Below are 6,723 nucleotides of genomic sequence, written 5' to 3' on the forward strand. Positions count from 1 at the left end.
CATTTACACCTAAGCCCAGGCCAGCCGCAGCCGCCGATCCGCAGAAACTATTGGACAGATGGACTACACTACTTCCTCCTGTCTTTGGGGGTGAGCAACATGAGGATCCCCAGGATTTTATTGATCGGTGCAGGGATAGACGGTACAACATGAGGATATTTGAGTCTCATGGGGTAGACTTTGCTACTTTTCAGCTAGAGGGCAGAGCCCGTAGATGGTGGAAGTCTTATCTTCTTGGCAGACCAGCAGATTCACCTCCCATGACTTGGGACAGATTCACCTGTATTTTCCTGGACAGGTATATTCCACCCTCCTAGAGGGAAGAGTTGCGGTTTCAGTTTGAGCAGCTCCAACAGGGTCAGATGTTAGTGACCGATTATGAGGCGAGGTTCTCTAAGTTATCTCGCCATGCACTTATGATACTCCCTTCTGAGGCGGAGAGAGTGCGGAGATTTATTGAGGGTTTACATACTGGCATTCAGGCCACTAGGGCCCGAGAGGTTGAGATGAGTACTTCTTATAAGCTAGTCGTGGAGATAGCCCGGAGGATTGAGGGTGTGCGTCAGCGGAGCCGAGAGCAGGTTATGAGAGATAAGCGGTTTAGATATTCTGGAGAGTTCAGAGGTGCTCCGTCTGGGGGTAGAGGTCAGTTCGTGAGAAGGCAGTCCTGCAGGCCCTAATATCCAGTACCACCACCTCCTCGGGGTGCTCCAGTGCGACCTTATTTCAGTGCCATACTAGAGAGTTCTTATCGCCCACCATCTATTCAGGGTTCTTCCAGTGGGTATTTAGGTCACCAGGGACAGATTCTTAGTCAGCAACCCATTGTATCGAAGAGTTGTTATGAGTGCGGGGATCTTAGTCACATGCGGAGATTTTGTCCCAGGCTTCAGGGTAGACCAGTGCAACAAGGTCAGTAGCCTATGATTACCACACCAGTTGCTCCACTAGTCATCTTACCACCAAGAGGTGGAGGACAGGTGGGTAGGGGACGTCCTAGAGGTGGAGGTCAGCAAGGCAGAGGCCAGCCAGTTAGCGCTCCAGCTCGGTTCTATATTTTTCCAGCCAGATCAAATGCAGAGGCCTCAGATGCCGTGATTATAGGTATTATTTTTGTTTGCGGCAAAGATGCCTCCGTATTATTTGATCTACGGTCTACATATTCCTACGTGTCATCTCTATTTGCTCATTTCCTGGGTGTTTCCCGTGAGTCCTTGAGTACTTCCGTTTATGTGTGCACTCCAGTGGGCGATTCTGTTATTGTGAATCGGATCTACCAGTCCTGTATTATTACATTCTGTGGTTATGAAACTAGAACAGATCTCTTATTGCTTGGGATGACCGATTTTGAAATTATCCTGTGCATGGAGTGATTATCTTCATATCATGCCATCCTAGATTGCTATGCCAAGACTGTTACCTTGGCTATTACAGAATTTCCTAGGTTGGAGTGGAAGGGTTCATCTGTTAGTGCATCTAATCGCGTTATTCCTTTTATGAAGGCTCAACACATGGCTGAGAAGGGTTGTTTAGCTTATCTAGCCTATGTTCGGGATACTACTGCAGAGACTCCGACTATTTATTCAGTGCCTGTAGTTCAGGAGTTCTCCGATGTATTTCCTTCAGATCTTCCAGGCATGCCACTTGATCGTGATATTGATTTCTGTGTTGAGTTGGCTCCAGATACCCAGCCTAGATCTATCCCACTGTATCGCATTGTTCCGAAAGAAATGAAAGAACAACTTGAGGAGTTACTATCCAAAGGGTTCGTCAGACTGAGTGTATCGCCTTGGGGTGCACCAGTATTATTTGTGAAGAAGAATAATGGAACGATGCGAATAGGTATTGATTATTGACAATTAAACAAAGTCACTATTAAGAACAAGTACCCATTGCCATGTATTGATGATATATTTGACATGTTGCAGGGTGTTAGGGTGTTCTCTAAGATCGACTTAAGGTTGGGGTACCATCAGTTGAAGATTCGGGATTCAGATGTTCCGAAAACTACTTTCAAGACTAGATATGGTCATTATGAGTTTCTGGTGATGTCCTTCGATTTTACAAATGCCCCGACAGCGTTTATGGATTTGATGAACAAGTTATTCAAACCAAATATTGATTCGTTTGTCATTGTCTTCATTGATGATATTTTGATTTACTCGTGCAACAAGGAAGAGCACGAGCAGCATATGAGAGTGGTGCTTCAGACGTTGTGTGAACAAAAGCTATATGCTAAGTCCTCCAAATGTGAATTGTGGCTAGAGTGTGTAGCATTTTTGGGGCATATTGTATCGGGCGAGGTCATTAAAGTTGATCCCAAAAAGATTGAGGCAGTTCAGAATTGGAATAGTCCCACTTCGGCAACTGAGATCAGGCATTTTCTAGGTTTAGCAGGTTATTATCGTCGGTTCGTGGAAGGTTTTTCATCTATTGCAGCACCTTTGACCAAATTAACCCATAAGGGTGCTCCGTTCCAATGGTACGATGATTGTGAGGTGAGCTTTCAGAAGCTGAAGACAGCATTGACTACAACACCAATGTTAGTATTGCCTTCCGGTTCGGGGATGTATACAGTGTATTGTGACGCTTCATGCATTGGCTTGGGTTATGTATTGATGCAGGAAGGGAGAGTTATTGTATATTCTTCACGTCAGTTGAATCCCCACTAGAAGAATTATCCAGTACATGATTTGGAGTTAGCTGCGATTGTTCATGCTCTTACGATTTGGAGGCATTATCCTTATGGGATGTCTTGTGAAGTTTACACTGATCATCGCAGTTTGCAGTATTTGTTCAAGTAGAGGGACCTTAATTTGAGACAGCGCAGATGTCTTGAGTTACTAAAATATTATGATACTACTATCATGTATCATCCGGGCAAAGCAAATGTGGTTGCAGACGCCTTGAATATAAAGGCGGAGAGTATGGGTAGTTTGGCTTTCATTGCAGCAGAGGAGAGGACATTAGCTTTGGATATTTAATCCTTGGCTAACCCACTTGTGAGATTGGATATTTCAGAGCCCAGTCGAGTTCTTGCATGTGTTATAGCTCAGTATTCAATATTTGAGCAGATCAAGGCTCGCCAGTATGATGATCCACACTTAATGGTTTTTCGAGAAACGGTACTACGGTGTGGTGCCAAGGAAGTTACTATTGGCGGGGATGGTGTTCTGTGACTTCAGTATCGTCTATGTATTCCTAATGTGGATGGACTGAGGATAAATATCCTAGAGGAGGCACACAGTTCTCGGTATTCTATTCATCCAGAAGCTACGAATATGTATCGTGACCCGAGGTAGCATTATTGGTGGCGACGAATGAAAAAGGACATAGTTGAGTATGTAGCTAGGTGTCTAAATTTTTATGTAGCTAGGTGTCTAAATTTTCAGCAAGTTAAATATGAGCACCAGAGGCCAGGTGGCCTACTTCAGCAGATGACTATACCAGAGTGGAAATGGGAACGCATCACTATGGACTTTGTAGTTGGGGTACCGCGGACCTTGCGGAAGTTTGATGCAGTTTGGGTCATTGTCGAAAGGTAGACCAAGTTGGCACACTTTATTCCTATTGTCACTACGTATACTTCAGAGAGGTTGGCCTAGATATATATTCAGGTGATAGTTCGGTGGCACGGTGTGCCAATTTCTATCATATCAGATAGAGGCCCTCAGTTTACTTCACATTTCTGGAGAGCAGGACAGAGTGAATTGGGGACCCGTGTAGAGCTCAGCAAAGCCTTTCATATGCAGACCGGCGGGCAGTCATAGCGGACAATTCAGATTTTGGAGGATATGCTCAGGGCATGTGTGATTGACATTGGAGGTCAGTGGGACCGTTTCTTGCCCTTGGTCGAGTTTGCTTATAATAACAGTTACCAATCTAGAATCGAGATGGCTCTATTTGAGGCTTTATATGGTCGGTGATATCATTCTCCCATCGGATGGTTTGAGCCTGGTGAGTCTAAGTTATATGGTACTGATTTGGTGAAAGATGTCTTAAAAAAGCTAAAGTTAATTCAGGAGCGACTTCGTACAACATACTCTAGACAGAAGAGTTATACGGATCAGAAAGAGAGTGATTTATCATTTATGGTGGGTGAGAAAGTTCTCTTGAAGGTTTCGCCGATGAAGGGAATCATGAGATTCGGGAAGTACAAGTTGAGCCCAAGGTATATAGGCCCATTTGAGGTGTTGATGCGAGTTGAGGAGGTTGCTTTGCCTCCCAGTCTATCAGGAGTTCATCCAGTTTTCCATGTATCTATAATCTGGAAGTATCACGCTGACCCATCACATGTGTTAGACTTCAGCACAGTTCATCTAGATAATAGTTTGGGTTACGAAGAAGAACCCATTGCCATTGTTGATAAACAGGTTTTCCAGTTGAGGTCGAAGAAGATTTTTACAGTAAGAGTCCAGTAAATGGGCCAACCAGTCGAGGAAGCGACTTGGGAGGTCGAGGAAGACATGCAGAGCAAATATCCACACTTATTCAACACTTCAGGTACAATTCTAAACCCGTTTGAGGACGAACATTTTTTTAAGAGGTGGAGAATGTAATGACCCAACCGGTTATTATAACTTTTAGAATCTCGTTCCCCTAAATAAATCTTCCTGAATGTGATTTTAATAATTTATGACTTGCGGTTATGGTTGGTTCGAAATTTGGAAGTGTTCCGGTTGAAATCAGAACACTTAGTTCTTTGATCTGACTTTAAAAGGCCAAGTTTGACTTTGGTCAACGTTTTGAGAAAATGACCCCGGAATCGGGATTTGACGGTTCCAATAGGTTCGTATGATGATTTTGGTCTTGGGCGTATGTTCGAATCGGGTTTTGGATAACCCGGGAGCGTTTCAGTGCTTAATAGTAAAAAAACAACTACTTAAAGGTTTAAGGCTCTTTAAATTTGGTTTGGAGTAGGTTTTGGAGTAGTTGAAATCCATTTGGAATTCCGAACCTGGGAATAATCTTGTATGGTGATTTAAGACTTGCACGTAAAATTTGGTGTCATTCCGGGTAGTATAAGTATAATTCGGCGCGTTGAGAGGAATTTAGAAACTTGAAGTTCATATTTTGATCCAATTCAGTTTTGCAGTGCGATTCTTAGTTTTGTTGTTGATTTACGTATTTTGAGAGTTTGAGCAAGTCCGTGTTATGTTTTTAGACTTGTTGGCGCATTTGGACAGGGTCCCGGGGGGCTTGGGTGAGGTTTGAACCACCCGGAGCTAAATTGGAAAACCAGATTTTCTAGTTCTACTTTCCTTCTTCGCGAACGCGGAAGGACCCTCGCGTTCGCAAAGAAGGAAAAGTGGGAACTAGGCGATTTCCTTTTGTGTTCGCATGGATAGTGACGCGTTCGCGAAGCCCAGTAGTTTTGGCCTACGCGTTCGCGAAGATCTACTCGCGTTCGCGAAGAGGACTGAGGCCGGGGTGAAAATTACCCTACGTGTTCGCGAGGGAGCTCACGCGTTCGTGAAGGGCAGGCCAGTAAGCCTTCGCGTTCGCGAGATCCCTGTCGCGTTTGCAAAGGGTAAATTTTAAGGCAGTGACTTTTTGGGGGGCTACGTACGCACGAGGTGATGAGAGTCTATACGTAGCTACTATTTATGCTAAAGTCCAGGTAGTTTAGGACTCAAACCATGAATTACATGTGTAAATTGTATTTTTTATATTGTGAATTGTTAGGGAAAGATAGTAAAATATGAAAATATCATATACTTAATTTTCTTCTTAAATTAATTAATTGTTAAAAGAAATTGTTCATCCTCTCGAATTGATCTTATAATAAATACACCCTCATTTCAGAGGTACATAAGAATATGTCCTCCTTTCTTGTGGAGCGGGCTGAAAGCCTTGGCAGTATAGATGCATCTATGGATCGCGCCGCACGTCCCTCAGCAGTGTACTCGACACTATGGATCGGGTCGTACGACATCATCAGAAATCGTTCCTAATAATAATAATAATTACACAATACCTTGATTTTTGAATTGCAGCTTATTGAATTTAATTAATAGATTGGGAATTGTTGCATTTGAAGAATTTAATTATTTCTGTTGGTTAAATAAAATTATTGTTAACTCAGTGAATCTTTCACCTATAAGTTTTTCAAATAAATTTTTTTAGAATATAATCATTTCCAATAAATATATTTCAAATATACTTCTTTCAAATAAAAATATTTCCAATATAATTCTTTCGAATAAATATCTTTTGAATATAATTCTTTCAAATAAATATCTTTCGAATATAATTCTATCAAATAAAAGTCATCATGTGACACCTCATTTCATAATCATAAAATACAGATCTCAACCCACTTTCATATTTCCAAGGCACCTCGTGCCAATATCTTCATCACAACCGCATGGACAACTCACGTGCCAATATCATCATCATTTGCTCACGGCACCTCGTGCCCACATTTCATATCACAACTACACAGACATTTCACGTGCCAATATCATTTTTATTATATAACCACGGCAGCTTGTGCCCAAATTTCATATAATAACTGCATGGACAATTCACGTGCCAATAATAAATTTATCATATTTTCCATGCACCTCATGCCCATATCATAATTCGCCCGGCAATATCCACAGGCTCATAATTTCAACATATATCTGACTATTATCAAATTTACTGAATTTATAAAATAAATTGCACAATATATAAAAGAAGTCACAAGGAAATCACAAGATCACATAAAACTCACTAACA

The sequence above is a fragment of the Nicotiana tomentosiformis genome, chromosome 1 (genome assembly GCF_000390325.3).
Source record: "Nicotiana tomentosiformis chromosome 1, ASM39032v3, whole genome shotgun sequence".
In the NCBI taxonomy this organism is placed as follows: domain Eukaryota; kingdom Viridiplantae; phylum Streptophyta; class Magnoliopsida; order Solanales; family Solanaceae; genus Nicotiana; species Nicotiana tomentosiformis.